Here is an 11386-nt window from a genome sequence, read left to right as displayed (position 1 = left end):
TTAAATGATGAAATTTAGTATTGGTTTTAAATATATGTTCATTATCTTCAAGCAACACTCCATTGTTTCCGGCAAACAAATGGTCGTATACCAATCACCATTCACGGTACAACGATTCTCCAAAGCAACAGTAGCCACGTGTCCAGTTTTATTAAAAAAAGAAGCGACCATCCGCTTAGAGGCACTTTACACGCGCGCCACTTTGGTTGGTTTAGGCTCATCTCGAAAAGCCGATACGCTCGATTGTTGCTTTGTTTTGGGATCTAAACTAACTATCAACCCATGTTTCGTCACCTGTTACTATGTCACACACCGAATTTGACGCCCCTTCGTTGAATCTGGTAGGCATGGCATTGCACCAAGTGACGCGATCCGTTTTTTGAGCCTCTATCAAATTGTGTGGAATCCACCGAGAGCACAGCTTTTTCACACCCAAATGTTTGTGTAGTATTGATTGTATTTGACTCATGCCTATGCCTAAAGATGTCCGAATCTCAGGGTATGTCACATGCCTGTCTGTTTTGATCATACGGAGCACAGCATCGATGTTTTTGTTGTTCACAGCAGTGGGCGACCATCACGAAATTCGTCACTGAGATTCACACGAACGCGTTTGAATTCTGCAAACCAGCTATAAATAGTCGTCTTGCATGGTCCTTCATCGCCAAAAGCAGTGTGAAGCTGTTAAATTAAACTTAAAGTCGTAGAAAATCATACTACGAAAATTTTCACGAGATAAATCCATGGTGATGTAGACAACCAATTTCTAAAATGACGCAACAATGTAAAAACAAGCGACAGTCAAATGAAACAAATTGTATTCTACAGCGCTACAGCAGAACTTCAAAGAGTTCCATTTTCAAATGTTGTAATTACTTTTTAAATATTGTTTATGTAAGTGGCCAGTTCCGGAAACTTATAGTGCGCCCTATGTATATAACTGTACTCTACATATACCTATGATTTTTATTGTATCAACTGAACTAAATAAAACACGTGTGCTATACACATTTTTCAAATGGCTTTCATTTCGTTTGTGTCCCTGCTGCTCGACCCAAGCAAAATTAACCATGTATTATTAGTACGGGAAAAATTGGAATTCGAGCTGAGGTAGTATAGACTGTTAAATGGCATTAAAATAAGGATAATAATTGAATAAACTTTAATAAATTGTAACTTTTAAGTTTATTGTATGTCAGGATGTCTGACCACCATGATATTCAATTATTTTTGTGAAATTACTTCACTAGTTTCTTATAATATAAATAAAGCCGTTAAGAAAACTATAACAAAGATCTGTAATAAGCACATACAAAAATATATACAAAAATATTCGTAAGAGCTGCTAGTTCGTTCCGTGGATTAGTTGGCATAGCGCCTGGCATGGTGTGCTAGAAGGCGTTTGGTTAGAACTTTTTTTTTATAATACCAAGTGACGGGACGAAAAAATCGTGCGCCTAACGCTAAGCTACACGCCTGTCCATAACAGTTGCAGTGCCACTCAGAGCTTTAAATCGCAAAGATCTGGGGGGCACTGCGCCCGTCACCCTGAGACATAAGGTCCGGTCGGATTGAAAGAACTTTTTCTTAGTATTCAATCTAAGTATTAATAATTAATAAATTTTCTTAAATTGTATGGTTACCCTACGGTTTGCAATGTGGGCGCTGCCGCTGGATGAGGACGTTTGTTTTACCCAAGTAATTGTTGTGGTTGTATGGCTCATAATTACTAGATATTCTGTTGTTTATAATTATTACATTATTTCATTATTTTTTAATTATTTCAATTGACAACTAGTTGACGATTAGCTCAAAAGGAAGAAGTAGTCTGAGCTTTAAAAACTTAAAAAATATTCTCTACAAAGTAGAACGTATTTAGATATTATGTTACACAAAAGTATTTCAAAGTAAATTGAACCATAAACAATAAGCTGGAAAGCAAGTTTCAGTAGTTTCGTAGTAATGGTTTGGTTAGTAAAGTATCCAGTAAATACGCAATGCAGAGTCGGCCACATGTGTCCTAGCGTGGTATAATACGAGACCGTTTCTCATTTTTACACAGGCTGCCCTTGTTGTTGTAGGTAAATGCTATGTGAATTAAATAAAGGCGTATCGGTTTAAGTTTATCACATATATACAGGTTGATATTTATTTTTATCTTTTTTTCGTAATTTTTTACTACATGATGATTCATTGAGTAATTGTACCTATTAATACAAACAATGTTTGCTATGGTGACCACCTTCAAATTACTGAAAGAAACATATTATTAGGAATCGTTGATTTTTTTTGCTCCTCATTATATGAAACAGTCGATAATTAATTTGACGATTTTTGTTTAAAAATATGATAAACAGAATTTGTGGGAACGTCCTTCATTCCTTAATAAACATTTTTCCATATAAAATATTTTGGTAATCCTAAGCGACATTCAATGAAAATAGGATTTAGACTGTATGTCGTACGACACACGACGTACAGGCGCGTGCAATGAAATGTCAACATTCACATATTTTTTAACATAATGTTTATATTAGATATTTGAATTTAAATATTGAAAATAAATTGAATATGGGTTACACCACTATTGCGCTAAAAGCGTTAATGATGATAAAATCATATTCCTAATTATACAATTAACCAATTATAAACCAATTATATATAAAATACAAATAAACAACAGCATACATATTTCAACGAAAATGATATGGATATGTATCCATATCATGCATGCATGTGCATAAAACACCAGCCCCCGTAGCATAGCTACGGGTGATGGTCGCGACGTGCACGATAAAATAAGCGCGCTATTGGCTATCTAAATTAGATCTGATTCAGTCAATAGCGCGCGCTTATTCTAATTTTATCGCGTGCGTCGCTACTAACATGCGTAGCCATACTACGGGAGCAGGACTGTATATTTGTCCCTGATTGTGATTCCTCTGCCAACTGCTTCCGTGGCCGAACGGTTATCAAGCCGGACTGCCATACAGAGGCCCTAAGTTCGATTCCCGAGCCGGGAGAATTATTTGTATGTAGGCCATTTATTTCTCTCGCGAGTTTGGGTGTATTTTGTGGTTGTCTATATGTGTGCTTTATTATTATTATTATTATTATTGTAGTTTGTTTATTTATTCCTGATATAAATGTATACTTTTTCTTAAAACTGTGTCATGATTACATATTTTGTAACACAACTCAACGTAGTTATTTTTGAAATATCTAATATTCACACATATTCGAAAAAGCACCTATTTAAAAAAAATTATATAAAATTAACATAAATCTTAACAATAGTTACTCGTATAGGACCAAAATGTATTGACCAAACCCATCGACTTACGCTGCCTGCTTCTCCCAACATCCGTCACAGGAGGTATTTTGTGCTTCGCTTGACCTGACCTCAAATTCCGGGTATCCGGACCAATCAGAGTGTTAAGCCGGATGTCCGTACAACTGACGGACGATCTGGACCGACGCGTTCAATGAATATTCACTATTGCGTTCTATTGTATATATAATCAAAGTGGTATAATTCTTTTTGTGAATTACGACTCGCGTCTTGTAATCTGAACTACATAAGCTATATTGAAAGAAAATAGAAAGTTGTTTGGAATATTTCGACGCAAAAAAGAGAGATGCGACACGGCAACTTAAAGTGATGTGCTGATATATATATATATTTGGAGCTTTTTATGATGTCTAGCATCGTGACGATCCAATCGTGCATCTCAGACATTACATTACATTACAGACTTGTTAACTTGTGTTTCAGGATGACGTGCGCAGTGACAGTACCTTTCAGATCTTTGGGATTTAAAGTTCTGAGTGGTACCGCATCTGTAATAGATAGGCGTGTCACTTACCACTTGATCGTCCCGTCACTTGATGTCATAAAAAGAGCTTTGCCGTATAAGATGACGGTAATATCTAATGCTGTTTAACCTAGATTTAGACTCAATAAAGGAACGGCTAATACACACACCACCCAGTCTGTTGTATGATGGTGACACTGCTCAGCTGTCTTCCGAGTCTCTCGGTCCGAACACATTCCATCAAAACATGGTAAACGTCTTTAATGACACCGAATTGTTACAATATGGAGTTGGTTTAATACCCAACAAAAAAAAAACTCTTTTGAAGGAATGTGCCCGGGGCGCAACTTCAGATCCGTCACAGAGCTATTGTCACAACATTATACTAGGTACGAATTGTTTCTCAAAGCCTAGCCCCCCGTTCACATTGCATTGCACTGTACGTTTTCTGAAGTATAAATTCAAACCGAATAACAATAGCGCATGCATTATATAGGTAATACATCTGTTCACACGTCGTTTGCATTGCAAAAAACGCACAACACAATCCAATACTGTAAAATAACGTGCAGTGCAACGCCGTGTGAACAGGGGCCTAGAGAAAAGTATCAGTGATGTTTGTGATAGTAGTTCCGGACAGTCAATTGAGCCTGATGCTATTTTTATTAAAAACATTAGGTCGATATGGCGACGCATTATAAGTGGTGGAGATGAAGAACATTTATTGAAACCGAAATAGATTCAAACATAAATCTCGCTATTCACTTCCACACTTATCACAAAAGAATAAAACACCATTTTCTGCAAGAAAAAAGGGTACCATTATTACCCAGTTCCCGTACAGAATGGACCCACTTTTTGTTCCATGATTAATTGTCATTTTTTCCTCACATATGAGCTCGTAGAACAATGAGTAGTGTTTCAATGCAAACTTGTTATTCCCATGAACAATACTGCGCATTCGACTAATGGATGCAAAACTGGACTGAGACGGTGATTTAAAACACGAGACATAGCGTCGTAAAGTCGAATATTGTTTCAAACAAAATAAACCAAACTTCCCCAAAGCCATTTCATACCCGTTCAGTAAATTTAAAGTACGGTAAGGTTTATCTTTAGCTTTACCCACTATATCCATAAAGTTATTTACAGTCTCACATACTTCGTTGTTAAAACTGGTTACCTTACGTTATTGATCTGGCGTTGTTATTTCATAAATTTATAATTTTGAAAACTTTTACTTTTGCTAAATACAGAGCAATTAACTAATAACATCTAAATTAAAAACCGCCAATACAAAACAGTGTACTTTAAAAAGTCACCGTGTGTTAGCCAATTTACACGTGGAACCAATTCAGTAAGCCCAAACCCGATCATACTGTTCTTATTCTAGTAGTCTAGACTGGTAGTCTGCAGACTGCTCTGATTGCAGCACCACATCAAGTCTCCTGTATTATTGTTATGTTATCGGATTACCAAAGTATATCAAATTTGAAGTTGATAAGACAATTGGAAATAAAATATACTTACATTCATTTTACATCTACATCATAGTTTCCCAAAGTGGTCTGTACCACCCAATGGGCGCTGAAGAGTTTTAGAGGGACGGTAGGGGCCTTTGAAACAATTGGAGGGCTGATGCTAACCAGTGGGTGCTACCGTGTTTTTAAAAAAACCACCCCTGAATTATCTATATAAACTACACTACAAACATATGTTTTTCCTTGTCAATTTTGGGGTTACCTAACAGAAGTTCAAAATGACATTTTCCAGAAATAACGTTTGCTCGAATTTTCATAGCCTCGAAAGTAATTTTGAGAGGAAAATGTTTTTTCTTTTAAACCTAACTTAACCTAAGCTATCTGAACCTAATCGTGTCTTTGCGATAAACATTCAACATATCCTGAACGAACAACGGTTTCGTTATAATTCGGTTTTCGGGGTGATGAAAATTCGAACAAACGTTATTTCGGAATAAAAAAAATTTGAGTTTGTAGTAGGTTACCCAATTTTGGTGTCAACTTAATATAAAAAATATGTGTTTTCAATTATTTTTTGTGGTGGTTCGACGTTGAAACTTTTTTTTATGTTGCCTAGTGGGCAGTGATCCAAAAAGTTTGGAAACCCATGATCTATATCATAATAGGAAAAGAGCTAATGGTCTATGAGCAGCCGAACAGAGATTCATCTATATAGCTAATAATAATAAACATCCGGCTAAACTAGCCTTTGGACTCCACAATGCTACAAACAGACAAACAGATATTGGTACACAGATATTGGCTTCAAACTGGTAACTCCCCTTCTTTTTGCGCCTGAAGCTAATAAGTACAAGAACATTATTATTAAAAAAACCAGTTTCCTGTTTTTTTACCTTTTCTTCCATAGCCCCAGGAAGTCATGAAGCTACATATATAAATCTTATTGCATACATGGACGGTACCGGCTTTACCTGGTGTAGAATGTGCGGCGTCCACGGGGCTGGGTATTTAGAAGCGCCAATCGCCTCTCGCGACCCAAATAAAGTAAACAGGCTATTGCTTCTCAACATTATTTATAATCACACCATTTGCACCCGAATTTCCCATCACTGGGGAAAATATCTTTTTTTTTATATATAAAAAATAAGTGCGCATTTGACCTCCATATCACCTGATGGAAAGTGACGATGAGGTCGAGGTAGCATGCGCACCTAAATAATGCCTATTCACTCTCGCCGTGAAAAGGTCCAAGCTATAGCGGTCGGGGAGCAAGTCTGCAGGCAGGGAATTCCACTCCCTAGCCGCTCGCCATACAAATGTGGAAGCGAAACATTTCGTGCGAATCCGGGTAATATCCACCACATATACATATAGGGATATAGAACTCCCGCCCACGTCCAGTCTCCCGATAACGGAAAGGGGAAGGCGGAATCAAATTACGCAATTCCATCGCACACTCTCTGTGATATATCCTGTAGAATACCGATAAGCTGGCAACTCTACTGCTATGTTCAAGGCTCTGCAGCTTCGCCTCTACTAATTCCGGGTCACCTATAAGTCTCTTAGTACGCTTGTCTATTGAATCCAAGGTGGCCAGTTAGTATTTAGCAGAGCCATTCCATAAATGGCAGCAGTACTCCATACGCGACCGGACTTGTACTTGGTACAGCTGAACCAACTGTCCCTGTGTGAAGTAACGCTTCACCCTGGAAAGGATGTCAAGCTTCTTGGCTGCATTTTTGGCCATGGATCCAATGTATCTGCCGAAGTTTAGATTGGACGACAGGTCCATTCCAAGTAGCTAGAGACGGTCGGCTATCGGTATGGATATATCACGAAAAGTCGGAGTCAGCTCAAAGGGGCTCCGTTTAGTGGAGAATAGACATACCTGCGTTTTTGTAGCGTTAAATTTGACAAAATTGGCATCGCCCTATTTGGAGACTGCCTTGAGCGTCAAATCTAAACGACTAACCATGGACTCATGACGAGACTGGATTTCCTCTGACCTTTGCATTGGTCAAGTGCCTATCTACAACTATGCTGTCATCAGCATACGCAAAGGTACCTGGAATTAACATATCATTGATATGCAGCAGAAAAAGAGTTGCAGACAGTACAGAACCCTGAGGAACTCTAAATCTATCGCCCGATATTCGGAAGAGTAGCCTTCTAAGACCACTCGAAGCGAACGTTCACTCAAGAAATCTGAAATCCAATTGCAAAGGTCAGTGAGAAGCTCATAAGAGGGAAGCTTAAAAGGCTTGCATGCCAGACCCTGTCAAGGGCGTTAGAAATGTGTAAGGACAATGCAATGGCTTCGCCATGCCCGTCTATAGTCTCGCTCCACAAGTGAGAGGCGTACATAAGAAGATCCCCAGTACATCGCTCTCTTCGGAATCCGTACTGGCGATCACTGAGGAGATCGTTGTCTTCAAGGTACGACAGGAGACGGTTGTTAAGTACACGTTCCATAGTCTTGCAGAGTATGGAAGTGACTGAGATAGGTCTATAGTTAACACGGTCAGCTCTGCTTCCTTTTTTAGGCACTGGTTGCACATTTGCAAGCTTTCACGTCCTGGGAACTACACCTGTCTCAAGTGAGAGACGATACAGGCGTGTGAGAATAGGAGCCAACTCAGACGCACAGTGACGCAGGACTATTGCTGGAATTCCATCTGGTCCACTTGTTTATGCACGTCAAGACTTCGCAAATTTCTGAGTACCTCTTTTTGGCGTATAGAACTGGCGCCATAGTGCAGCCAGCCTGAGGTAAAGAAGGTGGCAGGTATCCTGCGGCATCTAGACGCGAACTCTCTGCAAAGAGTGAGGCGAAGAGATTCGCCTTCTCTTCCGCAATATGGATCAACGAGCCGTCTGACCTCAGCAAAGATAGTAATGAGTGGCTATTAAAGTTTTTTTCGACCGCTTTCGCCAGGGACCAAAAGGACTTGCTGCCTACTGGAAAAGAGGCAAGCTTGTCCCCTATGCGACACACATGGTCGAACTTGGCCCTGGGTAACACATTTTTGCTCTTCTTGGCGGCTTTATTAAAGGCTTTCTTCAGATTCCGAGTATTCGAAGCTTTGCGTAATCGAGCATCTGCCCAAGCTTGGTACGCAGACTGTTTTAGTGCTTCAGCACGTCTACAGTCAGCCAGTACATCTAAGTATTCTGTTTTGATCGTGTATCCAATTCAGGGCGTCAGGGTACACATTAATTAATAGTTACTACAGACAAATCACTCTCATACAAAATCGAAAATACCTACGCTATAATAGCCTAGTAAATCTGACTAGTGACACCAGGTGCTCACTACGAGAGAGGTGAAAATGACGTTGCCCGCCGGGTGCAGTCGTGCGGCACCGAACGCGCTAGGGTTGTACAAAGATTATAATGCTAATTACTATTATTACTATTATTATAGTGTATTTTCATATAGCGTATTTAATATAGTAATTTGAAATTACCATTATTTATTTAGTATAGTATACGTCAGAACGGTTGGGGTTGTATGGATTCTGTCAATGTTAATACAGCGAAATATATCATATGAGACGCCAAAATTATAGACTGTAGAACAATGGTGTCAGTGACGTTGCGTTTCACATAAACCATGACAGAGCGTCTGTATGCTCGATATCAATGTATGAAAAAGCATTCTTGTGTAACGATACCTGACTAAACGCTTATGACATAAATTGCAGCAGTGCATGATCTTTCCGCTTTGCCGCAGTGTTGAGGCATTGTACGAAAATGTACTAGCATCAATTTTCATTCATCCAAATTAAAAGTTTCTTTATTTTATAAGTACGCAAACTCTTGAAACCGTCCTAATTATTGATACCACGAAATGTTATTGATGCGACGAAAGAGTTCGCAACTTCACAAACAAATGCTTCAGGCCCTTTACAGGTCTGATGGTTACGGTTGACTCCAAATTGTATCTCTTCGTCTCCACCAAGGGACTTGTAGTTTCATCAAGTGAGTTTTATTTAACACCGCTATATCCCATGCTTTGATATTTAAGTCGCCATTATGGTCGGGAGCACCTGCAACGCGCTTTGAGGTGTAATTGAACGCTGGCTAGTTGTTATCCAACTGCCCTAGGGATGTAAATAGCCCGTCTATTTAAAATTGTTTCTATTTAGTTACACTATCAGATTAATGCGAGTGCATTATGAATTGTATTTGTGTTTCTATTGTTTTGTTAAGTGTCAAATTGTTCACAAGGCATTAGTGGTATGGACTGTCATGGTTATAACAATTTGTAAAACATTAAGTCCCTGAAAATAAGTTAAATATTTCTATTTAACGACATCCATCTACTTGTATGTAAGTTTCTATTATCAGTTTTATTATCCCAGATTACATAGATGTGCCCTAGTAACAATAACTTTCTTGAAAATTTGATTGAATATATTGTTTAAGATATTATTTTTAATTTTTATTTCTCAAAACAGAGTACAAACATTCATTTACAATAAGAAATACGATAGAGCATCAGAACCGTAGCATTGCTCAGTCTTAAAATGTAAGTTTTGAAATAAATAAATTATGCTAGTCATACATCAACAATAAAGAATTACCATGATGAATATCATAATGTTTTTACTACTCACGTATATTTATTGTATTCACGTATATTTATTGTACTATATTTTTATTTTATACGTAGTGACGGGCGAACAAGTCGTGTGCCTGGTACTAAGTGATACGCCAGTCCATAACAGTTGCAGTGTCACTCAGCGCTTTAAATCACAAAGATCTGAGCAAGCTGATGAAGCAGTAATGTAAGCATTACTGCGTTCCAGCTGGTGAAATTACGGGCACATGGGACTTGTTAACTTATGTCCCATGGTAACGGGCACAGTGGCAGTAGAGAAAATAATACCAAATCACTTTAGTTTACTTTAACCACCTTTTTCTTTTTTTTAACTATAACGCTTTAGGTAGGTATTTTTAATTCTCGCAATTACGAACATTGTGCAGTTGGCTGTAGGAGTTTTTCTTCTGCTTCTTGTTTACATAATTCATTGTTAGTAGATAAAGAGATAGGTAGATCTGTTATTATTAGATATATTAAGAGAAGTTGATTTTCATTCTTAGTTTGCAGGCCTTGGCCGAGAAGAAGTCGCACGGTCTACAAATGACAAACTTTCTGTGTTCATTTTTTGAAAGTAATGCAAATATTTCCGAGCATGTTTGAGAAAATTATATTATAATATTTTTTCTCTATAAATAAGTAAACTGCCTCCGTGGTTGGACGGTTACCATATTACCACTTATCGGGCCGGGAGAAATGCTTGTATGGTCTGCATTTATTTCTCTCGTGAGTTTGGGTATAATTTGTGTGATTGTCCATGGTATGGTGGTGATACAGAGTTTCCCTAGTGAGGGCCGATGAGTGCACGTTAAAAAAACTGTTAATACTGTAAAAAAAAAACTGTAAATCCAAACGAAAAAAGGACGTCCTATCTCGTCAAATATATTTTTCTGTCAGCGTTCCGTTTATAGCCTATAATATTTAAACAGTAATTATTTTTCAAACAAATTAAAATAAAATTATTGTCACGAGTCGCTAACAATCAGCAGAGATATTTTCAATAAACGTTTACGGTAATAAGAATACCATGTAGAGGTTTGTAATGAATTATAATCGTTACCTAACACATATAAGATATAGTCTGAAAATAGATGTAACATTACAGAAACAACATACTGAGCTAGGACAAAATTCACAAGGCCTGAAATGGCCAATCAAACGAGTCATGTCTTGCAACCGATCTGCGGTAATCTGGCAGCCGGCATGAATATTCACCGGCATACTGCCATTGTAGGCAAGTGGAGATCATGAATCTCATGGCCCAGAAGTCGGAATGTATGGGAATGGATGAGCCAGAATCGCTCGCTATTGTTTTTGAATTCCTTCTCGCACACATATCACGGAGGCAGTTAAGATAGGGCGTGCCCTATCTTAACTGCCTCCGTGGCCGAACGGTTACCATACCGGACTGCCACGCAGAGGTCCCCGGGTTCGATTCCCGGGCCGGGAGAAATATTTGAATGGCTTACATTTATTTCTCTCGTGAG

Source organism: Hyposmocoma kahamanoa, unplaced genomic scaffold (genome assembly GCF_003589595.1).
Source record: "Hyposmocoma kahamanoa isolate Upper Pololo Valley unplaced genomic scaffold, ASM358959v1 210, whole genome shotgun sequence".
Taxonomy (NCBI): Eukaryota; Metazoa; Arthropoda; class Insecta; order Lepidoptera; family Cosmopterigidae; genus Hyposmocoma; species Hyposmocoma kahamanoa.
The sequence above is the reverse complement of the archived record's forward strand: the minus strand, read 5'-3'. Positions refer to the sequence as shown.